A 27,185-nucleotide genomic window follows, 5' to 3' on the forward strand; every position below is an offset into this window, starting at 1 on the left:
AGTTGGTCCAAATTGGTAATTAGCAACTTGACAATGACATATTGTTACACATATATATTTGAAATACCTCGCTGCTATAGTCTGTAAATTATAACGTGAAGTCTGTCTTATCAATCTTATGTAACAGCAAAATAAATAAAATAATGAATAAATAAATTACCATTTGCCTGCCTTTGCCAGGGATATGCTAATAAGGTTACCGGTCAGTTATTCCACTTTTCCTAATACATTTTCTCAATTTGATCCCTGGTCCAACATCCCATCACCTGCTGGCTATTCAGATGATAATATTAAGAGATGAGAGGGGAATCAAATGATGATATTAGAGGAGAGGGATGGTTAGAGAGATGGCTGCTGTCACCGTTATGCGTCTATGACACCTCAATGTGCAATAGTCATTTGTGCGTGTGTTGTCGTGAGTGTGTATGTGTGTGTGTGTGTGTGTGTGTGTGGTAATATGAGAATTGATGCTGAGGACTGACCTCCTCTGCCCCTCTCATTTCCATTCAGCCATTTTAGTTCTTTTCAGAGTCGGCGGAGCCATTGTGGCTCAACCAGGGAGCAGTTTGTCCTCATTAGAACTGTTCTGAATGAAACCGGAGAACAAAGCATGGTAGGTATAAATTTTGATATAACAGCTGAGGAGAGAAGAGAAGAGATTTGTCTTGTCGTTTATCATTGCATAGTTAATTAGTGTTTATGTTTTTAATACACATGCCATATGCACAAATTAAAAATTAACAAGGTTGTGATTTATGATGAGAGGATAAGGATGCCAATAAAGAAATCATTTGAGTAGTTTCCCAGAGGTTCTTACTTTGTAAAGTACTAAAGATGTGACATGAGCATCTGTTTATATGTATGCGATCAGTAGACCTGATGATATGTGAGCTACAATGAGCATTATCATACGGAGCAAATGTCTTGATATATAAGTCGATGCTGCCATACCGGCATTATGGTTATGGATTAGGCACATTCCATAAGTGCGGGATTGTGCTGTGAGCGAGGCAGAGATGTATCGGCCATATAAAAACTGAATCTGTGATGTAGTTAATCATTTATTCAGCTAGCTTCTTCATTCCTTTAACACCTACCACCTATGCGGGACCATATTTTTCCAGGCAAAATAAATCAAAAGCCACTTCCTCTTCAGTACCTGTGTGCACCATCTCCGTTTTTCTCTACACCTTTCTCCACCTCTATCAGTTTGGTTTACTCTTCTTTGTTATTCGATTTGATTTTACTCAGTTTTCTCTCACCTCCATGTTCTTCACTGCAGAACTTTCCCCTTTCTTTTGCCGTCACACGCTTTTGTCTCTTCATCTTTTCCGAGCTGTTTCATGTACAGACAGGTAACAATCAGGCTTTTACTCGAAGCAGTCGTGTAGAATGGGGACCGTATCCTCAATACACCTGTCAAAGTTTGTTTTATAGTGTTGGAGACAAAAACACACCCATACACACCACACATAGCACAGATTCACACATGCACAGTAGAGTGGAGAGTGGTCAGTTACAAATGGTGACAGATTGATCCAGTGAGAGTCCAGCCTGTGTCACCTAAAACCATGTTTGATTGGATTCAGTGTGTGTGTGTGTGTGTGTGTGTGTGTGTGTGTGTGTGTGTGTGTGTGTGTGTGTGTGTATGGTATATGAAGAGGTTGTTGTTTCCTTTATTGTTTCTCTGTAATGCCACCAGATGAAAACAAAGGCCTACAAACAAAAGAAGTTCATATTATAAAGAAAAGAATAGAAAATAAAATCCTGAACCAAACACACAGTAATATTTGGATTGTTTCGCCAGTGAAGATGTGTTAAATGTGTGTTAGATGCGCGTTAAATTATACAACAGTTTCTGTAAAGTCAGTACAAGGCTAAAACCAGAGTGAAAGCATGTCAGTAAATACCATGTCACTAACTTAGTAAACAGTAAACAAGCTGCATATAGAATATTTAGCATCAGTTAGATATCAGCATTTTCTTTTCGGACATCTTAGTGTAAGAACTCAACCTGAGCAAAAACCTTAAAAGTGGAAACCCACTTGCAACAGATGAAGCTTTGCTGTAATTTCCATGACCTAGGCCAACTTGGTCAATGCTAGTAAAATTCCCATGTCTCTGTAGAGATGAAAATGGAACTAAGTGAACTGGAAAAGCTTAAACAGAAAAGAGAAGAAGCCGGTGAGACCCCAATCTGTAATTGTCACAGAGTGTGTGGTACCCCCCTTTAAGTCACGAAATATACCAACGAAATACACCATACCATTTGAGAAAATGTGATGTGTGAAATGATCCAACTTTGGAATAGACTTGTAAAAGTAGACTTTAATTGAGACATGTTGCATGTCAATTGGCCATCCCTGGACTAGTGAGATGAAATCTTTATTTTGTGTGATTAGGTTATTATCTTTCCATGTGTATAAGGAAAGATGGTCTGTTGATGACATTGTCAGATAAAAATAACTATAGTGTGTGAAGCAGAATTTAACCAAAGTCAAAGATCTCAGTGTGCACAGTAAGATTCAGGTAAACTACCATGAACTATAGAAACAGATAGCTTTAATGGTCACCCAAAAGAGAAAAGGCTTTGTTTGTTATGTGATTTAGGCGAGACTGAAGATGAAGTTCATTTCATGTTTTATTGCTCATTATATGATGATTTTAGGGATTTTAGTCTATGATGAAATGTTCTTATCTCTTCTTCTAGTTAGATGATTATTAAAGACTTAAGTTGCGTTTCAAGAATTTTTGTCAACTTTTGTGGCAGATTCTGTTTGTAAAGCTTGGGATATGAAACTAAGTTCTTTGTTTGCAATGTCATGCTGTATGTAAGAAGTTATGTTCTTCTTTGGCAAATGTTGTTTCACCACAGCAACGGTATTCTATCGTTTGAGATTTTGTGAAGAAGTGAGATTACATATTTGAAAAACGTAGCGTGTTCACAGCTTGTTTCCACTGCCCCCAAGTGGCCAAAAAAAATCATTTAATGCAAGTTTTTGTTTTCTCTCAATATTATTATTTTGGCAATGTTTTGCCTTTATTAGATGCAACAGTGGAGAGACGACAGGAAACAAGGGAGAGAGAGACCCCTAAGCTACGGGGGGCAGTATAGAGTAAAGCATACTGACATTATCTTCATATCATTGAGTGAGCTACCTCATTTTACCATTTTTCCACATGCTAAAGCTAACTACAAAATCCTCAAAAGGTTTGAAAAGAAGGGAAATTGTGTGTAGTGATTTCTGTGCCCTCCTGTTCACCACAATAGAGTCCTCCTGCTTTGTCCTGGTTTCACCTCCCTCCAGGCTAAACATTCGCACACTCTCATCCCTGCATTGAAATTTATGAAAATCACCCCTGTAATATTCAGCCAGTGCCTGCCTGCCTGCTATATATATTTATATATAACAACCTTATTAAATCAGTTCAAAGTAGGACGATCCCATGATTACATTGAAGTGGGGAGAAGAGGAGGGGAGGACAAAAAGAGGCGAAATGGGGAGAAGGAAGAAAAATCAATGCCACTCGGTAATTGCATATTACAGCGTTATTTTGTGCATTGATATTGATAATACGTATGTTTACATTTGCCGTGATTAAAATCAATGCTGTAAAGTGAGTTATGACAGCGTGGCCTGATGGGACAGCTTTATGGCTGAGAGGGACTAATGAGGTGGTTGATGGGAAGGAAGGATTGCCTCCATCCATCTATTCACTGAATACTTCCTGCAAGGGACTGAGGGACCGATTCACACTGACTGTCGTCTCTAACACGCCATACAGGACTCATTTTTAATCTCAAAATGTTTCTCAAAACATTTGAAAGATTCTTTCAGTGGTTTGACAATTCCATTCTTGTTCAGTATCACTTGTCATAGCAGGTCTTTGAGAAAAAAATGGTCTTAAAAATAAAACAGAAACATATGATTTTAAAACTCTATATGTGATTAAATGACCCGTTAAAAGAACAATTCACCACAAAAGAAGCCAAAGTCATTATCTGTTAATTTTCATATTAATCAGAAGAACAAAAGAAACCGGGAACCTCTACTAGAGAGAGTTCAAACAAGGGTTAAACAATGTGCAAAAAATGACTCCAAACAGCTGGTGCAGCATATAATATTGTTTGGAAGAGTTCGAAAGTCCAACATATCCTTTTAATATTCTTGACCATGGTAGTTGCGTGGCTCTAGGGATGGCAGTGTTGGGTCGGTCGGTCGCTCGATCCACCACTTTGTTCCAGACTGAAATATTTCAACAACTATTGGATGGGTAACCATGAAATTTTGTACAGACATTCATGGTCCCCAGAGAGTGAAGCCTACTGAATTTGGTGATCCCCTGACTTTTCCTGTAGCGCCACTATTCTCCACAACTATTGAATGGATTGTCGTGAAATTTGGTCCATACATTCACATTCACAGGTTGAATTGTGGTCACTTTTCAAACTTTTTATCTAGTGCCATCATCAGGTCTAGTGCTAATTAACAAATGTTAGCCTGCTAACAAGCCAAACTAAAATGTTAAACATGGTAAACATTATACCTGCTAAACATCCATATTTAGCATTGTCACTGTGAGGATGTTAATATGCTGATGTTAGCATTTAGCTCGAAGCAACACTGTGCATTAGCATAGCCTCACTGTATACTCTTAGTCTAATGTAACTGTATAATACATGTTGTTTGTTTAGTGCTTATTTCAAACTGTTTAAGTATGTAAAGTAAGTAAGTAAATATGGCAGGCAAGTTTGCAAGTATTGTATTTCATTCTGAACTGATCCTTTCATTTCCACTCCACCTCCCTCCTCTCGTTATCTTTCCCTCTCACAAGCTAATGTCACTCTACACTGAGAGCTGTTGAGTACAGTTCCTTTACTAACACTGTTACATGGCTTTTTAGATCATATATTTTACTTTGGCTGCTAATGTTGGCTCAGTGTTTTGGCATCAGGTGCCTGCGTTAAGTGTATGTTTCTCTATTGTGTAAATGCGTGAGAGGGTGTTTTTGAAATTAGACCCACAGCAGGGAAGCAGAGGGGTTTAAATGCACTCACAAATGCGCACATATACGATGTTCACATGCATGTACACACATAAACAGACACAAATGCACATCTGTACAGTAACCGCAACTTCTTTGGAAACCACAGGCAGCCATTTGTAATGATAGAGAGACCTGTAAGTGCTATCAGATATACACACACTGCTGTGGCTACATTTATGCCCTGGCTGTGTTTTCACTGGCCTCTCCCAACTGCTTTATTACTCAGTTCATGTTTTGACAGAAACCAAATAATTAGTTTCCTGAATCTGATTCTTGCTTCTTGCTGTTTGCTTAAATCTCAGCATTTTGACTGAGCAGAGTAAAATATCTTACATGTAACCTTTGCTTGCACAAGTAAAAAAACAATCCTAAATGTTTTTGTTTTGGAGGATCAGTGAAAACAAGAAATCCAGGTCCTTTATAGATTTAGCTAACATGGTGTAAAAGGCTTTCAGACTGGCTAAATTGTCATTTAATGACTCTGGGAAACCACTCCTGACTGAGAGTAATACACATCCAGAGAGGATTGTACATTAACTTGCCACTAATATGGTTTGGTTTCCACAAATAAGTCAAAACCCTTCACGTATCAAAATGCCAGGTTGTGTCTGTGTGTAAATGAATATGGCACACATTTGTCCATAGACCAGGGTTTGGGGCAGAGGGAAGCACTTTCAGTCTGGGTGTCAATCCATTGTTGCATATTAGGGACGCAACCCTGTCCATTAAGTCAAATTCATGGAAATTGCTTTTTTTTTCCTTTCACCACAGATGGGAGGAGGGAGGGAGGGAGAGAGAGGAAGACAAAGAGAAGGAAGTTAAGAGATGAAAAGAGAAAGTAGAAGATTGGCTCAGAGGTAAAAGGGAGGTAGAAGCACAGCAGCATCCATCCACTCATCCATCCCCCCTCTTTCAGTTGTCCAGTTGTCGAGGCTCTAACTTTAATTAAAAGTTTCTACAGCAGAGGTGACCCATTGGTGTCGAGGTAAGGGTAAGACAGAAAGGAAAGATAGAGAGTGATATCAGGGAATGGGAGAAGATAGAGCAAGCAAAAATATCATCTCTCTTTATGTGTGTGTGTGTGCATGAGTATATGTGTGTCAACTGCTATAGAGTAATAAAGCATCAATTGCCTGGATAAGTGATGCCTTTTGAGGTAACATGAATTCTCAAATAGGCCTTTATTTAGCTCAAATTAAGAGAGAACCTTTATTTGAGACAGGCTATTATTAGAGGCCTGCATCACCTGTCTATTTGATCATATTTTAGTTAGAAGCTTCTGTATTTGCTGTTCAGCAGCTCCCATTTGCTGTGTTAATCTGCTGTTGCTGCTGTTCCTCAATCTGTTTCACATTAAAAGCCTTCCAGGTTTTTATGGGACGTAATCCCTTCAAATCCCTGGAGGGCTTTTATTATGAAACATCTGCAGGACGCATTTATTAACAGCAGGTTAACTGCTGAAAGCACTGTAAATGCTGAGAGAACTAGGCATGTATTTGAGATGGGCTTATATTAGAGACAGAGCTTTATTTCCAATTTTCCATGTTTTATAAGTATATTTTATCACATTTTAGTAAGATGTGCTGCTGATGTTATTTACTGTTAATTCAAATTCAACACTTCCTCCATATGTACTTGTTGTCTTGATACATTTTAACATAATGGACATTTCCACACCCCTAAATTCATCAGTGCTTTCTACTCCAATTCTACTTTGCTGTTTTTTTCGTTCAGTGTTAAGATACACTTACTGCATACTTCCTGCACAGATGTTTCACATTAAAAGCCTTCTAGTGGTTCAAAGGGCATAATATGAAATGGCTTTTAATATGAAACATCTGCAGGCGTTCCATTGGAGTTTCACTGACACAATGACATTTACAGTAAATGGGAAAATATTTTTGTTGTCAGAGAAATTTTTGAGAATTGAAAGTTTTTTTCTACTGAAACTACAATGCATTTTTCCCATTTGTAAGCAATCAAATATTTATTTTCTACTTCTGGCCTCCATTGTGTGTATCTGTGCTTATACAGTTGAACTGAACATATGTGTATCTGATTTCTTGTCCCCAGCCCCATCAGTACTATACGTGTAGGTTGTGAGGGTATGTGTGTGTGTGTGTGTGTGTGTGTTTGTGTATGTGTGTGTGTCTCTGTGTGTGTGTGTGTGTGTGGCTTTGCAGCACACCAGCAGATCGTTGCGGTGTGCAGGCCATGGGGACAGTGAAATATAGCCACAATTAGCCCTGGACACAGTTCAATGATGATAGAGAGGCTCGGCACCCCTTAGACCATGATTAAAAGGCCTGCCCAGCCCACCGCTGATAGAGACAACTGATCTCACATTATTAGTAGTACGATCACCACCAACCAAGTGCAGCTTCATTCTAATGTGATCCGTGATGGCTTTTGTTAATTTATCATTCACTACTGAAAGTATTTGTTGTGTTCTTTATTCCTCTTTTGAATGCTTTACTTGTTCATTGGTATTTAAACATATAGGGGATTATTTCGTCCACTGTGTCCATCAGATGTGATTTCTAGAATGTCATAGATTTTTGAGAGGTCATTTCTCGACCAAAATCCAGGAAATTTGTGAATAAAATAACAAATGACAGAATTTCATAAATCAGTCATTTTATAGGTATTTTGGATATTTTAAATGTTTATTGCATATATTGTGTGTGTATTATAGCATTTGAAATATATTTAATATACATTTAATATAAATAAACAAGGAGAGAAAATGTTCTGGAATCATGCATTCTGGTTTGCAACTAGAATTTCTCGGTTTTGATAGGTTCATTGTCTTTATTTGTTTCTTCGGGGTGGTTTATGCTTTTTTATTTTATCTTATGTTAGTTTAGATTTGTCAATGAAAAATCTTTTAGATACCTCTGCTTTATTACACATTTTTCTGAAACCTGTATTAGTGAAATTATTTGAGATGGGTCTGCAGTTATTTAACCCTCCCACCTATTCAGTAGGATGCACTCTATTTTTCCATCTGCTTCAATCTGCTTGTCTTCTTCTATTTTCTTTCTTTCTTTTTTCCTTCCTCTCTTTTCTCACTCCCTTCTTCTCAGTTGCTGTCATGCTCGTAGATCAATGCTGAGACCTTCTTTATCTTTTACACATCAGTAGTGCAGCGCCGTTCAGCCCTCCACCCCATTTATTCTCAACACTTTTTTTTACATCTAGACCTCTGATAATGCTACTGCTCTGTCTCTATTCACTGTTCACATCAAGTCTGCACAGGGGAAAATGCTCATCTGACTGACACCAGAGCAGAGAGAGCAGCAGGTATAAACAGAGGTCAGAGAGGGTCACAGACAGAAATGTAGGCATTCAAGCACATATATATGGACAGTGTGTGTATGCATGTGTGTGTATGTGCATGTAAGCAAAGATTTATGTGGATGCCTGCCATAGAGGACATGCAAATAGTTGCAGAAATGCAGCAAAGCAGGAACAAGTACAAACACACACAAGTACATAAACTCATGCAATACTGATATACACATCCAAACACTCATCCTAGACACAAAAGCCAGGCAGGCACACACAGTTGTAGTGACCATGGCGCAGATATACACCCACAATCATAGCACCCCTGTCCAAAACTGTGTGTGAGGAAAGTCACTCCTTAAAAAAACGGGAAAGGTTGATAGATGGAGGGCTGGTAATGAAATGGAGACATCAAGGAGCATGAAGAGGAGAAGAGGGAGGGTGGGAGCGAGCATGGAAACAACCCGAAAGAGAGGGAGAAAGAGAGAGAGGGGAATAAGAAGAATAGCCTTTCGCCTGTGTTCCATCAAGGGAGAAATTACACATTTACTAAGGTTTTTTCTTAAGACGACGGCCCTCATAGATCAAACCGCTTGGATGTACCGGCCAATTTTCAACATGAAATATAGACACCAGAAATCTATTACACCTGTGTTCTCTCTCCCTTCTCCGATCTGCAGCTCTCTGTCGCTCTTTCTCACAAAGGTTGATGCATCTACATCGCTGTCTTCTCTCCTCTCCGTATCTATCCCTGTGTCTCTCTTTCTTCGAGGCTATGAATCTCCCACTGTCTCTCTCTGACATGTACATTATGTTATCTGTCGGTACATCTGCTTGACAAATGGAGAAGTCGATCATATTCAATAATTATCTGACCTTTTCCCTTTGTTGTATTTCTGTTGCTTCCTTTAGCGCAGTGATGTTAAGGGCACTTAAGTTAGATTTTTTTAAAGTATAAACTAAAGCTACTAAAACGGGTGACATTTGTGAGAATGATCACTTTAAATGATTATTTTTCTGGCTTTTGACTTTGATATGATGGCATATGTTAATATGAACTGTTTCGGGAATTTTGTTATTGGAAAAAAGTCAGTTTTAGTTCTCAAGTTGTAACATTACATGTTGTGTTCATGGAAAAATAATAGTTGTAGACAGTGTGAGGAGAGTATGTAGTCTAACCAAGCATAAACATTCATTCTCATTAATTAGGAAGATTTTACAAAAACAGCAATTTGCCTTGATATAGTGAAGATACATATATAAAAGCAAAATCAATTCCATGAATGAACTGCAAATCATGTTTTGTCTGTAGTTTGAGTCTTTAAATTCTTATTTTCTGAAAAAAGTGGGGAAAAAAATCCAAAAGTTTCACCTTGTTTCATTTATTTCTAAAATCAAGTTTCATTTTCTTGATTCTAGCGCAGCAACCTGCCTTGTTCTCTGTTTTTCAAGAAAACAGAATCACTTCTAGAAAACTGTTTCAGCAACACTTTACTTTGACTCTCCATTTAGCATTCATAAGCACTATGAACATTTTAAAAAATGGCTTATAACACACTATATTGTAGTTGTATGCATTTCTAAGGACAAGTGTTAAATTTATTTGTCAGCAGTTATAACTTCTCCTGTGAAGACTGATGTTATTATTGTAACCGTTTTACTATATTGTCATTCATTATCTGTTTATATACCAGCCTCCACTTATGCGTGCCCACAGGAGGAGTAATGGTTGTTGACAAATACATTAATAAATGCTTGTGCCCGATTACAACAACAATATAGTGTTTTATAAAACATTCATTAAATGTTTATACTGCTTATAAATGCTGAATGGGGGTTAAAGTAAACTGTTATCATTATTTCTAGACAATGATTTCTATTGGGAATAGGTTAAAATATTATCATTACACTGTCAGATTGTTTTCAATTGTTTAAAGAAAATACGATTATGAGGATTCAATTATAGAGAGAAATTACTTCATAAAATTAAATGAGATATTGTGTGTAATCTTTGTGAAGCTAATTCTTGTTCCATTTGAAATTACGTTTAAAACCATTGGTTTGACTTATTTATCACTTCAAAAACGTCACATCCAGGGGCTTCCTGATGGCCTGGTGGTTGAGATGAATACCATCATATCACCAAAATATATCCACTTTCCGGCTAGAAAGATTGTTGTATCTCATACCCAGCTCTCTCCCCCATGTTTCTTGTCTGCATCTATGTACACTGTTACTGTCAAATAAAGGCAAAACGTTATAATGTTAAGGAATCAAATCCTAGACAGGTTATAATAACAACAGTAATAGTACATTTTATTTATTAAAAAATGATCCTAGAAAACTAAAACACAATACAAGGGCACAGTACCACAGGATATAAAACCAAACATTAAAAGATGAGTTTTGACTAACTTCTTGAACATAGAAAGATTAGAGCAGATGTGTTTGGGGAGAGAGCTCCGGGTATCACTATGGAGAAGGCCCTGTCCCACCAGGTCTGGTGCTTGATCCTGGAGGTTTGTGTCGGAGGAACGGAGGCTGTGGCAGGGAGCGTGGTGGTGGAGAAGGTTGGTGAGGAAAATTAGGTACATTTGTGTAAAAGTAATCCCTGTGAGCAAAAAGCTCAGGCTTCAGACTTTTCTACCACTAGGTTTCCAACGTTTTTTTCTACTTTCGAACCTGCGTGACGTCAGCCTAACTCGGATGTCATGGTGAGCGGTCACCTGGGCACATCTGTATTGACTACTTGTTTGTTTGTACTGTTTGTATAATTCTTCTGTTAATAAAGAATTTTTAAAAAATATTTTTAAAAAAAGGTCATCTGCGCTCATGATCTGCTCCAGGGACAGCTCGCCCACAAAGTACTAGGACGTGCCCATCCATCTGCTCTGCTCATAGCGCTAAAGTGAAGTGTGGAGATGGGTCTGGCTATGCGAGACTATTGTGCTGTGGACTACTCTTCAAGTTTTTGGAGGTTGTTCAGTATGCCTTGCAGAAAGTGCTTTTTCAGTTGTGAAGAAAAGTTAGTTAGTTTCTTGATGGACAGATGGCTTGTCGCTAAAGTAACCGCTAACCGTAGTAGCTACTGTTAGCTTTGTTAGCCGTTCAGCACTGAGTGTATAAAGAGAACTGGATACAGCATCAGAGGCGGGGCCCCGTTCCTTCCTAGGAAAGTTGCTCAGTGGCGCATGAAGCCCAAAAAGTTCGACTTCCTGGTATAAAATTACCCGGATCTTCCACATAAGCTTCTGCATCATGCGGCCCATAGAGCAAGCGCACTAGAGACTCCACTGGCTCTTCCAGTTTAGACCCCCGCTAACTTGAATGGGGATAAAATGATTTTATTGTGTCACTCTTCTAGACTTATGTTATCATACCAAATGGATCAAATTTTGATAGTGAAATGAGTCATTTTGCAGGGGTTGTGACGCTCCAAAAACTGTATCCACTGTTTTACAGCCACTTCTTTCACAATGTAAGGAAATCTACATTGAATCTATGGAAAAAAGTATTTTTGGGCCAGTGTGCATCACATCATCACGGACTCAGAAGCTGTAATTGCACGGTTTGGCTGCTATGTCAAATTTACTTCAAAGCTTGGTGCACTTCCTGGGGGCTTGGGCTTGATGGGAAATTGGCCAATCAGAAGAAAGTGGGCTTTTAGGGTGGGGGGCCCTAAAGAGACAGGAGCTAAAGCTGCTTGTTTAGACAGAGGATGAAATGAGGGGCTGCATAACGGGCCAGTATAAGATAAATAAGGATGTTTTTGAACTGTGAATCATGCAAAGCTACTCTAGTGGAATCCCAGAATAAAATAGAGCTGGAAATGAGCATAATAGGTCCCCTTTAAGGACTTTGGAGAATGTTCCATGAAGAATACTATTGCAGTCTTGATGTGATGAAGGCATAGATCAGAGTTTCAGCAGCTGAGAAACTACTTTGTTAGGTTTAGGAAAAGATCATGGTTTGGATTAAAATAAGTACGTTAGCTACGTAAATTAAGTAGCCGTATTTTTGGGGAGGACGGTCTGATTGGTACACAGAACACACAGCACACACTGTACTTGCACTACTGATACTAGCACCTCACATTTAGTGTCAATAGACATCTAGAATCACCTCAGTTGAACTGCAGAAAAGGATGTGCTGGACTATTTTTAATTCACTGGGCCCTTTGAACACCACACCTGACAAAATAAGGAAATTAGAGACGTTAAAGTAAAAAAAAAAGGTGCTGATATCACACATTCATTGTTCAGAGAGCTTGAACACCATGATGTCAGTGAGGTGTTGTTACAGTCTGACCTGTTAATGGATTATCATTGGCAGCGCAGTAGAAACAGTCAGACAGCTGACACCTGGACAGCAGGATGTGTTTAGTCACTGCACATCCTGGAACGCCCACTCACAAATCTAACACACACACACACACAGGTGGAAGGTTTTGTGATTTGCAGATATCTTACAGAACATGACATTTAAATTCAAAGTCAATCCAAATACATTACACCAAACACATAATCGTATTCTCCAATAACAAATCACATTTATGTAAAAAAAAACAAAAAACAAAAAAAAAATTTAACTCTTAAACTGTTTGAAACTGTTACCAGAAACACATTCAGGTCCTGATTTCACAGTAATGACACAGGTAGCAGCTCTGCATATTATTGCATGCATAACATTTTCTGGGGTTCTTGATGCTGGTGCAGCCCGTAAAAATGTCAGGATTTTTGTTGAGTAATGTGTGGAACCGAGATAAAACATTCAAACAATCTTGAACAATGCAATCTTTAATAGTGATTCGGTAGTTTATGACCCACAATCCCTGGTTGTTGTTTTGTCCAATTCTGGCTTTTGATCAAAACACTATATTTCAGTCTCAAGTTGAACAAGCTGGTTTCTGAACATTTTCCATATTGAAATTGTTATATTGAATAATGCAGCTTTAAATACATCATTGTTTTGCATTTTTTCATTCTAGCACAGGAACTATTTTTAATAAAGAAAGCATGTTGCTCTTTTCAATGCACAGCAGAAGTAATACTGACATCAAACCGTCGTCATCTCCATACCACCATAAGTTTCACATAGTAATACATACATACAGTTTACACTCCCACCCCCCTCATCACACAACTCTCCCGACTGATAGATGTTGTGATACAGGAGAAAAGAGGCTAATTAGAGGGAGGATCTTCATGTAAAATTCACTTAGCTGCCATATTTTTCCCTCTGGGACAAGATTGATTTCGTTATAACTTGTTTCAGGTTGGGGTGGAGGGTGTGCAGAGAAAGATGGCAGCGCCTGCCGGTCCAACCCAAACAGCCTTCCTCCTTCCTGACTCCCTCTCCTCTCCCCTCCTCTCTGTGGAAACCATCTCTTAATACATCCTGAGAAATTGAGGTTAAGAGGGGATATCCAGGGGGTTATCGGCATCGCAGCGCTCAGCGTGGGGAGATTGATGGTCTTAAGAGGCCGGGGTGCCGTGGTCATATTCATATGGTAATTCCTCCCTATTGTCCCTGCGGAAATCGAGGCTTTCTTTAATCTGAGAGGGAGGCCTCCTCTCCCTGTCTCTGTTGAAACGAAGCCTAGCGTCACTTTATCATCTCCACAGATGCTGATGATGACGATGGGTGGCCGATGACGTCTGGATGGATGTATCACAGTAACATGTTTTGTGTGTGTGTAAATTGAAAAAGGAGAAGAGGTGGGAGCATAGGATAATGTTAGGATAATGTTAGAGGGTGTTTTGGGGAGGGGGACATGGTGAATATAATGATAACTCTATACTGGATGTTATTTTAATCCCACTTCCTCCGAGAAAAAGGAAAGATAACTTCAATCCATTTGTGACTAAGAAGCATTCAGTGCTGATAATTTCAACTCCTGAAGTCCAATTCTGAGACAATAATCCTCTGTGATAAAGGCATTTTGGTTTTACACTTGGGATTGTATGAATGCATCATACCTTTTTATTTTGTTATCTTTTTTGTTATGCTTGTATTTTTCAAAGTGGCATATTTGCTCAGATTGAGCAAACAGATTTTGGGGAAGAGAAAAGTTTTATTATGGCGTTTTATCAAAATAAGAATGAAAGCCTCATCTTTTAAACCCTCCATCAAATCAACCTCTAAAGCTGAAATCCACAACTTTACACATGTTTTTGTCCCGGTATGTATTAACAATAAAAAAATATCATGGGTGCCTTGCCTCAAAGCAGTTCCCTGCATTCTGTTCATTGTCTAACACCTGATGGCAGAAAAAAAGAAGGAAATGTAAATTTTACAAATAGTTTCTCGGAAACAGTACAGATGTAGATAATGTGCAGTAAACCTGTCTGCGGTAGATCTATATGCTCACATAGTGAATCTATACATGTGGACCAAGATCTCCCATAATAAATGGCTTATCTATATACTTGGTGGATCTATATATCCAGTACATGGCTGATCAATAGCAATGAATCTGAGCTCAGTAGATAGACAAGATTATGTCTCCTCTGAGAGTCAGCTGTATTGGCCAAAAACACATAATGTTGTATTCCATCTTTTTTTTTTTTTTTTTACCGATTTACATATCAATATCTGTAATTTGTTTTTCCCATCCATCCATCCGTTATTTACAGCCATTTTTTTTTGCAGAGTGGAAGGGGGCCGAAGCTGCATTCAGAAAAAAAAATAAACATGCAGGCATAAACAGAAAATGGCAGCTGTACACAGAAAGGCCCCAGCTGGCTGGTGGATTCAAACCCATGACCTTTTTGCTGTGTGGGGACAGAGCTCACCACTGCACAACTGTGTCACCATTTTATAAGAAAACATATTTCATTTGTTTAAGCAGCCACTTACTGATAACTCTGAAAACGTGGTGGCTAATTTTCAATCACTTTCATCAAAGTTGCTATTTGTTGCTAAGGGGTTAATGTGCTGCCCATGATCCGCAACATCCCCTGTTCCAGTCCGGCTGGGGACCTTTGTGGCATCTCTCTCTGGCACTGTCTAATAAATGCATAAACATGGCCCAAAAAATATTTTAAACAAGAAGAAAAAAGCAAAATACTCAATATGCATGAGTGTGTTGCTACAGCTATCAGTAAAAGGATAAAATATAAAGCAGGAAGTCCAGTCTGAATGCTTGTCAAGAAACTGCACAGCACTTTGTCCTCCTCTGAGTCAGGGTTTTACAACTCTGCAAACAACTTGCTCCTCCATCTCAGGACCAGGTCCATGCCAGGACACAAACCACAGCTTTGATTAAGTTGGGCTGCAGTGATTTTCTCTCCACTGCCCTGATCAGTCTCTTCAGTGACCACCCACTGACTTCCTGTAGCCCGCTGGTGGTGTGCGCACTTTTCCTCATATCACCCCTATCAACGCACACACACTCATCACCACCTCCTCTTCTTAATCAATACCCATATTAATCATCCAAAATATCTGTGTGACAAACCAATTATTAATCTGCACCGTCAAGTCCAATACAGTGATAATTAATTTAGTGGGATTGCTGTGGACTCCATCCGTTCATTAACTGCTGATGGCTGCTGTAATGACTGCTCAATGTCACCAGCATATTCTACCGCTATTGATGAAGCGGAGACGGTGGGCACACACACAGACACACAGACACACACACACACACACATATACATACATAAGGAGGCATGTTTGCATAGAAGGAGATACAGTTACAGGTGCAAACAAACAAGTAGAAATATATATATGCCTCATCCACTAGAGGGTGTCATCCTTTTCTCTCCTCCTTCTCTCACCCTCCTCCTCCTCCTTCACGTCCTAACATTTCCTTCCCTTCTCCCTTACTCCCCCCCACCACCACCACCCAATATTGATGTCTTAGCTCCTCGCTCCAGTAAGCGTCTAATCAACAGCAGAGAGGATCAGATCAGATCACAGCAGGATGATGGATCTGGGATTCATATACTGGGACGGGCCCACTCTGCTAAACCACGGGTATGTATCTTCAGGATGATAGCTTGATGAAATGATGAGCTCTCCATTCCACACTGTGAATTCACTGCTTGCACTGAATAAGAGCTGGAGATACTTTAGGATTGGGAATTTGACTCAGTCCCAAAGTTTTGGGGCTTCATTGCTGAAGAAAAGCTTATTATTTATCACTATTTCAGACCAATATTGGCCATCTGTTCATAGTTGGTTCAACAGCATACACTCATATTATTTCACAACAGGTCAATACTATAATTAATAAATCAGATACTACTTTAATGTAGGAAGTTCTCCATTTGAATTTATGATATGATTTCAACTTTACATTAATTATTATTATCTTTATTGTTAGTTTCACATCGTGGTCTGTATTCTCAGAAGCTCTCGTAAGACACCAAGTCCTTGTAATATTTCGGGATATTTGACATGAAAAAAAGGCAAATGCATGCATGCTTTTTCTCAGCCCCCCCCCAAAGTGGAATGTACCATCTGTGCAGGTAAGCACATGAGGTGAGTTAAACCAAGGAAAACATACAAATACCACACAACAACCCAAAAAAAGATAATTAGGAGATTTTGTTCAGTTGCATCTTTTTCACTGCAAACATTTTGACTTGTTGTAGCAGGAAAAGCACAGGTGTTACTAATAACATTAATGATGGCTCCGTTCTATTCAAATGTCCCAGTAAGCCATGACAGTGACAGTGACTTTGCTTTTCCTACTGTGACGCGTCAACATTTCCTCTGTAAAAAAGTCTTGTGATGTTGACCCCTTAAATCATAACTTGGAGGAAAACAAATAAACTACAAAATTAAAATAAGCTTGTGTTCCATTATTGTTGAGGTTGACTGATAAATTAATCGTATTTTTGGCAAAACACTGGGCCAAATTCATGTTTAGTTTACACTTAAAGAAACCTGATAATGTTAGGGAACAGGGCAAAGAAAGTAGCCTTTTCAAAAAATGAAAGTCATCACTCATACTGGTATTGAATTGTCACTTGTTAAACAGTTTTAGCTATTGCTTAAAAAAAACAAATTGCTAGGCAGGAAAATATCTCATTTACTGAAAGAAAAATAAAATATTTCTTAAAAATCTTCACATTCAGCCAAAGAAAAAAAAAAGTGTTCGAAAGTGTTTTATAAATAACATGTTTGGAGCTGTTAATTTGAACTCCTCAGCATTTGCGCCTTCAATTCAGCTCATTCGGGCAGATGAGAACAATGCCAAATGTGTGATGGCACCAAATAATTGCCCCAAGACCTCTGAACTGTGCATAAAGAGATGGTTCTTGCCTTCTGACAGCAAGAAGTTACTCAGGCAAGTCAGGCAAACCACAGTTCGCACTGATGCGCACGTTGTTTTTTCCTCTTGTGTTCTAAAGGCCTTGATACACTATACCATACATATGGACAGAGCCAGCCTAGCTGTTTCCCCCCTGCTTCCCGTCTTTATGCAGAGCTAAGCTAATTGCCTGCTGGCTGTAGTTTCATATTCAGACATGAAAGTGATATTGATCTTCTCATCTATTTTTAGGCAAGAAGAAATAAACAATCATCCCTTTAAATGAGTAGCATTGAACACCCTCTGCCACCCGACAGGTTATTTTTGAATTTAGATGTGACTTTCAACATTTTTGTTTTTAAAATTGAATTTAATTTAACTTTTCAGCCACTTAGACTCCCATTACATGACCAAAAGGCCTTCAAGTGTTCAGTATTTGCGCACACAAAATAATGATGAATCATGTCATGCAGGCTCTGGCCACCCTGTGTGTGGGTCACCGTTCAGTGAGTATTTCTGCCCTCCATGTTGTCTGACGCCAGCTCCCCTTTCCTCTCCCAGCAGCGTCTAAATTTGCATACAAATGAACATCTAAACGGGCTCTATGACATAATTGACTTGCAATTAGAAATTTTCTTGAGCTGGTCACTTTGTACTGGATGGACCAAGCTGCGCAAAAAGAGGAACCACACACACACACACACACACACACACACACGGAGAGAAAAATGGCTGCTATTTTGCATATTAATGAGAGTCATTAGCTGTCTCTTGGCAATGGCTGACAAGGGGACTTATTTATGCCCTGGCCCTCGATGCCTGACTGGCGGAAAGTGTCCACTTCAGCGACCAGCGCTAATTGTTTCTGAGCATGTTGTCCGGCCGATCATCATCATCATCATGGGAAATTACGCTCGCTTCAAAAAGATGACTTGGCTGACGTTGAGGGTGGCCTATTATGATAACTCTGTGTAAGCTTTTAACTTCTGGTGCTCTACAAGAGCCAAGCTTTTAACTTGGACCCATTAAGGGCCTTGTATCTTGCTGTTTTACTCCAAGTAACAACTATTGAATTCCAAAAGACTGAAAGTTAAGCCAGAATAGCAAGTGACTGATGCAGGCCATTATGCTAATATTTTGATAAATGGAAGTGGGGAAGTCGTATAAGCTAGATTTTAATGAAAAAGTGCTCCTTTCTGTATTGAAAATAACCATAATGCAAACAGATGTGTCCAAAGATTCCGTATCACATCAGATAGTTTCTTCTCTTTAATCTGGTAATATTATTCCATGTTACAGGATGCTGAAATGCAACCAAAACAATGAAACCTCTGTAGCAAAAGTCTCTAAGCCCTCCATCTTAAAATAATGTTGTGTGGCTGCTGGCTGTGGGCATTCTTGACAGATTGCATACGTTTTCTATGCAAACTGTCAAAGATCTGTCTCCATCCATAATTTTCTGAACATTGAAGTAAACATATGATATTTGCCATAATGGGCTTTGAAAAATATGTTTTTTGATAGGATTATGATTTATACAGCTGCATACATTTTGGATCAGGCTTCCAATGATTCAGCGCTATCTGATATTTTAACTGTAGGTTTGTTGCTGCTGTTTCAGTTTGCAGAGGGATTAAACACAGAGAGAATGAGCCTCATTCTCAAATTTCTTTACATTTTTTCAGTAATGTTGAAAAAAATTGGATGCACGTTCAATTATGGATAGATGGATGGATGATTAAGCTGTAGTGCCCACAGCTTGGCAGGTGGGCACCATTGCATCACTGTGTTTGCTGCTGAATCCACATGTACACTGAATGCACAAGTGAAAATAAAAGTAAATCTGTATTTACAAATGTTTCATGAATGAGGCCCAATATCTTTATGAAGGCTTTTTATCATGCTCATTGTTACTTCACTTGGATGTTTGAGCTTCTGTAAGTGCAGAGTTTGACACTAGAAGGATGTTTTCACATTCATCCACTGAAGGGGGAAAGTTTCTCTGCATGTGCTCACTTTAAATCTGAGTTTAAGAAGTGTCTGTACAAAAATAATTTGTGACATCACAACGAGTTTGGAAGCAAATCGTGCAACAAGTGTGATGTGGAAAGTTTAAAAATCCAGCAGATATATACTGAGAATGGAATGGACTGAGCAGTTGAACCACTGAAACATATTCATAGATTCTGGATTTTTCAATTGGGGGCATGTCATTTTAAGAATTTGTAACAGGATAATGAACTTTTTTGTGGCTAAACCATATTAGACATACATTATTATTCAAAGCATAGTATTTTAACATGTCTTAAAACGTGTCTGGAGGGGATCTTTAAAGCTCTAGTGGAATTTAATTCATTCATTTGCAGCCAAGTAGTGTTGAAACGATTAATTAATTAATCAATTGAAGAGTCAATCAACCACATTTTTGATAATCGATTAATCTTTTAAATAACTTATCAAGATAAAATACCAAACATTTTCAGTGTCCAACTTGCAAATGTGAGGATTTGCAGCTTTTATATCATTGTGAACGTGAATATCTTTGGGATTTGGGCTGTTAGATTTTTGTTTATTTTGGATTTGAGTTGATGCTGAGCAAAGTAAAATGAATCTATTGGTCAGACAAACCAAGCAATTTGAAGACATCAACTTGGTTCTGGGAAACTGTATGGGTATTTTTCACAATTTTTTCCACTAATTTTTAAAGATTATTGATTAATTAGAATAATAATAGGTTATTTAATGATGAGAATAATCAGTATTTGCAGCACTATAGCTGAGACACTGTGGCTTCCCAGACACACAGACAACATACACAAACGTTCTTAGCTCTAATTATCATTGCTACTGTGTACATGTGCTCATCTGTGTCTTGTTATTCATCTATTCCTCTAGCATGTAGGCTTATGGGCTTCTTTACTGAAAAGATATCTCTCTCTCTCTGTCTCTCTCTCTCTTTCTCTGTCTCTCTCAGCTGGAGTGCCAGGCAAGCCGCTCTGCAGCGATCTGGAGATGAGGAGTGTGACAACAAAGAGGTGGAGGACAAGGAGGTATTAGTGCACACACTCACACACACACACACACAGCAGCGTACGGTAGTTATGGTCTCGACAGCTTTAGCACCCCCACATTGTAAACAGGGGGGTGGTGACCGCCTCCCTGTGCTTGTTAACATCATCTCCGTCATTCAGCAGACGCGGCACTGTCAGCACCTTGCTGTGCCCCGACACAATCAACATTAACCATGACACACACACACTTGCAAGACACACCAACTGTGTACATTTATCCCAAACTTTACACATACAGTACACACACACTAGCAAATTTGTTCACGTGTCCTGTGATAAATTTACACACAAATATGCAAACATACACTTAGATTGATGCACAAATATAGATACTGTATAGTTAGAAACCCTGTATAGCTGCACACACACAAGCACACACACACACTACAGCATATCCTGGCAGCGCACCATGCAATCAGCATTATCCATGTGAGCTCCTTAATGGGCACCTCGTAAAACAGACGACAGCTCTGCTACGAAGACCATTCCACAGGGGAGACAAACTACCTGTGCTGACACACACACACACACATACACACACACACATTGAAGATATACAGGAACATAGGCACAGTCTAATCCATGAAAACAGTGCTTGTACACGAACAAGTATGAAATTGATATTTAGTTCAGTAGTTTTTGTTTTTTCCTGCATGAGTTGAAATAAAGAAAACATCTCAGCACTATATTTCTTAATTGCAAGTCAATTGGACAAAGCAGATATTTTTGGATTAATGAAGTAATTGAGTTGTGTCACGACTGTTGTAATTTAAAGGATAATTCTGCTGTATTATAACTTATTTAAAACTTATTTTCGTAGTTTTGTCCATCATTCCTATCTGTAATAATGAGTGTTGGGCAAGTTACTTGAAAAATGTCATCAATTACCCATTACTTTGAAAAAGAAATTACATTATTTTACTAATTACTCATCAGCGAAAACAATTCTAGTTACATTACATGTTAGATTACTTTCCATTACTCAGCCCAGTTTGTCAAAGGTGCCTTTTCCCAGCTCCAAATCCTTCACACCCAGACATCACATCTTCTGCATTTAACGTGTAAAAAAAGAAAAACACGACATTGTGGTTTAACAGGCAGTCTGCCTACGGTTTTCGAGAGCTAGCTTAATGTTAGCCACGTTGACCGCACACCAGAAGTCCCATACTCATGTGGGGTACAAACACCCTCCAACTCTAAACAAAACCTGAATGTAGGCTTATCGGAAGATAATGTTAGCAAGCCAGCTAGGACGACATCACAACTCCTGGTAAGACATAAAAGACACCAACATCCAAAATGTCAAAGTACTGAAGCATCACTGGAATTAGCCTCTGTAATGTTATTACTAAATTACTAATTGTAATTCATTCAATCAATTGTTACTGAGAAAAGTAATCACATTACTGTAACACATTACATTAATGCGTTACTGTCCAATACTGGTTATGATAACATTGTATTCACCAAATTAACTGCCAAGATCTGGGAATGTGATGAAATAGCTAAAAAGAAGTCAGATGATCAGACAGGTTTTAGCCAAATTTGATTGGAAAATGAAGGCAAATGGAGAAATTAACCCATTTGGCATTTCTTGCCCCATCTGACTTTGTTGTGTTAATGACGCTGTTATGGCGCTAAGAACTAGTGAACCCAGGAGCAGACACAGACAGGAGGCCAAGAAGCAGATTTAAAGTATTTATTAGAAATAAACTCAGCAGATGGTGATGTAGGGAGAGGGGAGAGCCAGGGTTTGGAGCCAAACAGAGCCAGAGAAGCGTTGAGGGGTCCATGGGAATTTTCATGAGAAAAGCCAAGTGAGCAGGAAACTGAAGTGGAGTAGTTCAGGAGGCAAAGTTGCAGGAGTCCAAGCAGTGGAAGGAACAGAGGCCGAAGTCAGGGATGGCAGGACTGTGAGGAGATGGAGAACAGAGTTAATAACAGGTCAAACAGAAGGTGATAGCAAAAAATACAAGAATTACGGCCGGAACATAGCGAACACTGACGTCCCTGGGGCAAGTGTAACAGTACCCCTTCCTCTATGGGCGTCAACAGGAGCCCGACCTGGCTTGTCACAAATGAGAGTGGGATCTAGTATCAGAGAAAGGGACACCCAAAGGCGCTCCTCAGGCCCTTATCTCTCCCAATCCACCAAGTATTGCAAGCCGCGGCCACGGCGGCACACATCCAAAAGATGCCGAAACGTATAGGCAGGATGGTCATCAATTATCCGGGTTGGTGGAGGGGCTGAAATAGGAGGGGACAAGGAACCAAAGCATACAGGTTTAATCAAAGATACATGAAAGGTGGGATGAATCTTCAGAGAGGTGGGAAGTTTGAGACGTACAGCATACGGGTTGATAACACGGTCAATTTCAAACAGGCCAATGAATCGAGGAGCTAACTTTTTCGACTCCACCTTCAATGGAAGATCCTTAGAGGAAAGCCATACCCTTCGACCTGGGGTGTAAGCTGTAGCCAGCGGTTGACTTGGGACTGAGCCCTGGTGGAAGCACGGTGAAGGGCAGCACGAGCCTTCCTCCACGTCCACTGACAGTGGTGCAGATGGTTCTGGATGGAGTGAACAGCAACCTTGGCTTCCTGGGATGGGAATAGGGGAGGTTGATAGCCAAAAACATATTCAAAAGATCGTAGAAAAGGTTTCAGTCGTAGTCATCTGGACACTGTTTTCAGAATCAAGACGTTTCGGCTCCCATCCGGAAGTCATTCTCAATTGTGAAAAAATTGGACGGGAACTGGAAATTTAAACTACTCTGAGTTACATAAGCCCTGCCCTCAGGAAGGAATCTGCCTGAGTATCTGTAAATAGCTAGTTTCACCTGAAACTGACCTAATAGTTTCAAGATGGCCCAGTAATCAGTAATCAGGCCTATTGTTCTCTGGCTGCATCTACTTCATCACTGCTAAGTGCCTGATTAGCATGTGATAGGCGTGACCAAGGTGATAATACACTCTGATAGACTTTGGGCAGATTAAATCTCAGACCACCATTTCTGTTCAAAGAGGGGTTCTCTTTCTTCACAAAAATGGCTTCCTTGACGCCCCGTTCAAACCAACTCTTCTCTCTACTAAGAATCTTCACCTCGCTGTCTTCAAATGTGTGGTTTGTAGCTTTTAAATGCAAATGCACGGCGCTCTGTAATCCTGAGTTAGCGTGTCGTCTGTGCTGATAAAGTCTTTTGTGAAGTGGCTGTTTGGTTTCGCCTATGTACCGTTCTTTGCAGTTTTCCTCACTGCACTGAATGGAGTAGACAACATTGCTCTGTTTCTGTGTGGGTAACCTGTCCTTAGGGTGAACGAGTTTCTGTCTTAAAGTGTTGCCTGGTTTAAAGAAGACAGGAACATCGTGCTGTCTAAAGATCCTTTGTAGTTTTTCAGACAGTCCAGACACATAAGGAATGGAGACACCGTTGTGTTGAGACAGATGTCTAATAGTTTACATATGTGTTCAGGTGTAAGCTTGGTCCTTTGCTGCAAGGTGGAGTCCTCCTGCAGTCTTCTCATCACCGCTGACACTGCTTCTGAGGTTGGGATGCAAGTGAACAAGGACACTACATCATAAGAAACCTTAACGTCATCTGGGTCCAACTGGAGATGTTTCACTTTGTCCACAAATTTCTGTGTGTTTTCCACATGATGTACTGTGTTCCCCACCAACGGAGCCAAGATTGTAGTCAAATGTTTGGCTATGTTGTATGTGATGGAATCTGTGCTGCACACGATGGGTCTGAGTGGAACATTCTCTTTGTGAATTTTGGGAAGGCCATAGATGCATGGAATGGCTTCCCAGGGTATAGTCTGTAGTACAGAGGCCTGTCTATCACCTCCTCCTTCTCAAGCTTCTGTAGACAGTCTATAACCTTCTTCTTGTAGCCATTGGTTGGATCTCTTTTAAGTTTTTGATATGTGGTTGTGTCTTCAAGAAGGTTGTTGACCTTGGTTTCATAATCGGCTGTGTTCAGAATCACAGTGCAGCGACCCTTGTCTGCTGGTAGAATGTCCCATCCCAACCTCAGAAGCAGTGTCAGCGGTGATGAGAAGACTGCAGGAGGACTCCACCTTGCAGCAAAGGACCAAGCTTACACCTGAACACATATGTAAACTATTAGACATCTGTCTCAACACAACCTACTTCCAATTCCGGGGACACTTCTACAGACAGATTCACGGTTGTGCTATGGGCTCTCCGGTCTCTCCCATTGTGGCCAACCTGTACATGGAACAGTTTGAGAAGAAGGCATTATCCTCGTTCCCGGGCACACCACCAAGTCATTGGTACCGTTACGTGGATGACACCTTTGTGAAAATCAAGAAACAAGACTTGGAAGCGTTCTCAGAGCATATTAATACGGTGGACCCCAACATCAAGTTCACGCGTGAGGATGCAAAAGAGAACCGCTTGGCCTTTCTTGATTGTTCTACTCTCAGAGGAGAGGACGGAAAGCTCCAGATAGAGAGTGTACAGGAAACCAACACATACGGATCAATACCTGCTCTTTGACTCACACCATCCACTACAGCACAAGCTGGGTGTAATCCGGACATTACAGCACAGAGCCAAAGAAGTGCCCACAGGCTCAGAGGGTAAGAAGAAAGAGGAAAGGCATGTCCAGAATGCACTCTCAGCCTGTGGTTATCCTACTTGGGCTATCAACAAAGTTAAAAGAGCCAAAAACAGGACAAAAGTGTAACTGAACCAAGAAGGAACGGTGTCTCCATTCCTTATGTGTCTGGACTGTCTGAAAAACTACAAAGGATCTTTAGACAGCACGATGTTCCTGTCTTCTTTAAACCAGGCAACACTTTAAGACAGAAACTCGTTCACCCTAAGGACAGGTTACCCACACAGAAACAGAGCAATGTTGTCTACTCCATTCAGTGCAGTGAGGAAAACTGCAAAGAACGGTACATAGGCGAAACCAAACAGCCACTTCACAAAAGACTTTATCAGCACAGACGACACGCTAACTCAGGATTACAGAGCGCCGTGCATTTGCATTTAAAAGCTACAAACCACACATTTGAAGACAGCGAGGTGAAGATTCTTAGTAGAGAGAAGAGTTGGTTTGAACGGGCGTCAAGGAAGCCATTTTTGTGAAGAAAGAGAACCCTCTTTGAACAGAAATGGTGGTCTGAGATTTAATCTGCCCAAAGTCTATCAGAGTGTATTATCACCTTGGTCACGCCTATCACATGCTAATCAGGCACTTAGCAGTGATGAAGTAGATGCAGCCAGAGAACAATAGGCCTGATTACTGATTACTGGGCCATCTTGAAACTATTAGGTCAGTTTCAGGTGAAACTAGCTATTTACAGATACTCAGGCAGATTCCTTCCTGAGGGCAGGGCTTATGTAACTCAGAGTAGTTTAAATTTCCAGTTCCCGTCCAATTTTTTCACAATTGAGAATGACTTCCGGATGGGAGCCGAAACGTCTTGATTCTGAAAACAGTGTCCAGATGACTACGACTGAAACCTTTTCTACGATAGAACACTCCTGGACGAATGAGGGACTACACCGTCACATTCAAAGGATGACATACCAGACGAAGCGTTGATGAGGGTGTTGTGGGCGTATTCCACCCAGGGAAGCTGGGAGCCATTGGACTGATATCCAGAAGAGAGAGTGACATTAATACCAAGGGCAGAACAGAAAGATTTCCATACCTGAGATGTAAACTGAGGTCCTCTATCCGACACAATGTCTGTGGGGATGCCATGTTGACAGAACACAGGATTGACCAACAGGTCCACAGTCTCTCTGGAGGTGGGGAGCTTGGGAAGAGGCATGAAGTGAACTATCTTGGAAAATCGATTGATTATGAAGAGAATGGCAGTGTTACCGCTAGATGGAGGAAGACTGGTGACAAAGTCCAGGGCTATATGAGACCAGGGACGATTGGGTGTGGGTAAAGGATTCAGCAGGCCGGAGGTGGGTCTAATGGAGTCTACCAAAGAATAAAGCCCACCTGGCTTTTTGAGAATTCATACGCTTGGCAGTCTGAAAGTAGGTCAGGTTTTTATGATCAAACAATGAAGGGAGATGCAGCTCCTTCCAGCCAGTGATGCTATTCCTCAAGGGCTAGCTTGACTGACAAGAGTTCACAGTTCCCAATGTCATAGTTCCTTTCTGCTGAGTTTCGGGGAGCACAGGGATGGAGTTTATGATCAGAAGAAGGGGAACGTTGAGATAATACAGCACCTACCCCGCTGTCAGAGGCATCCACTTCCACAATGAACTGAAGCTCTGGTCTGGTTAAATTAGGACCAGAGCGAGGTGAAGCGGTGTTTCAGTTCTAAAAATGCCAACTCCGCCTATTGGGTCCAATGGAATGGTGTGGTGGTGGAGGTAAAAGGGGATGAGAAGAGCTGCCAGACGACTGTAGTTGCATATGAAGCGAAGGTAAAAGTTTGCAAAGCCCAGGAAACGTTGCAGTTGCTTCAGGTTGATGGGCGCTGGCCACTCCATAACTGCTGAGACCTTGGCAGGGTCC

The 27,185-nt window shown here is 40.1% G+C and overlaps 2 long non-coding RNA genes across 2 annotated transcripts in view; one reads left to right on the plus strand and one right to left on the minus strand.

Moving 5' to 3' along the window:
- The window catches only part of LOC122887141, a 73,282-nt gene extending 58,739 nt beyond the window's left edge, over positions 1-14,543 (plus strand). Inside the window, exon 3 of the long non-coding RNA XR_006380480.1 lies at positions 13,612-14,543. This is a non-coding gene — a long non-coding RNA (uncharacterized LOC122887141). The remainder of the gene's footprint in view (positions 1-13,611) is intronic.
- Positions 14,544-22,355: 7,812 nt separating this feature from the next.
- On the minus strand, positions 22,356-23,394 carry LOC122887142. The gene is made up of 3 exons (XR_006380481.1): positions 23,018-23,394; positions 22,702-22,917; positions 22,356-22,581 (listed from the first exon to the last, which is right to left on the minus strand). It is a non-coding gene; the product is annotated as an uncharacterized LOC122887142 (long non-coding RNA).
- Positions 23,395-27,185: the final 3,791 nt, after the last annotated feature.

The sequence above is a fragment of the Siniperca chuatsi genome, linkage group LG13, assembly GCF_020085105.1.
Source record: "Siniperca chuatsi isolate FFG_IHB_CAS linkage group LG13, ASM2008510v1, whole genome shotgun sequence".
Classification (NCBI taxonomy): domain Eukaryota; kingdom Metazoa; phylum Chordata; class Actinopteri; order Centrarchiformes; family Sinipercidae; genus Siniperca; species Siniperca chuatsi.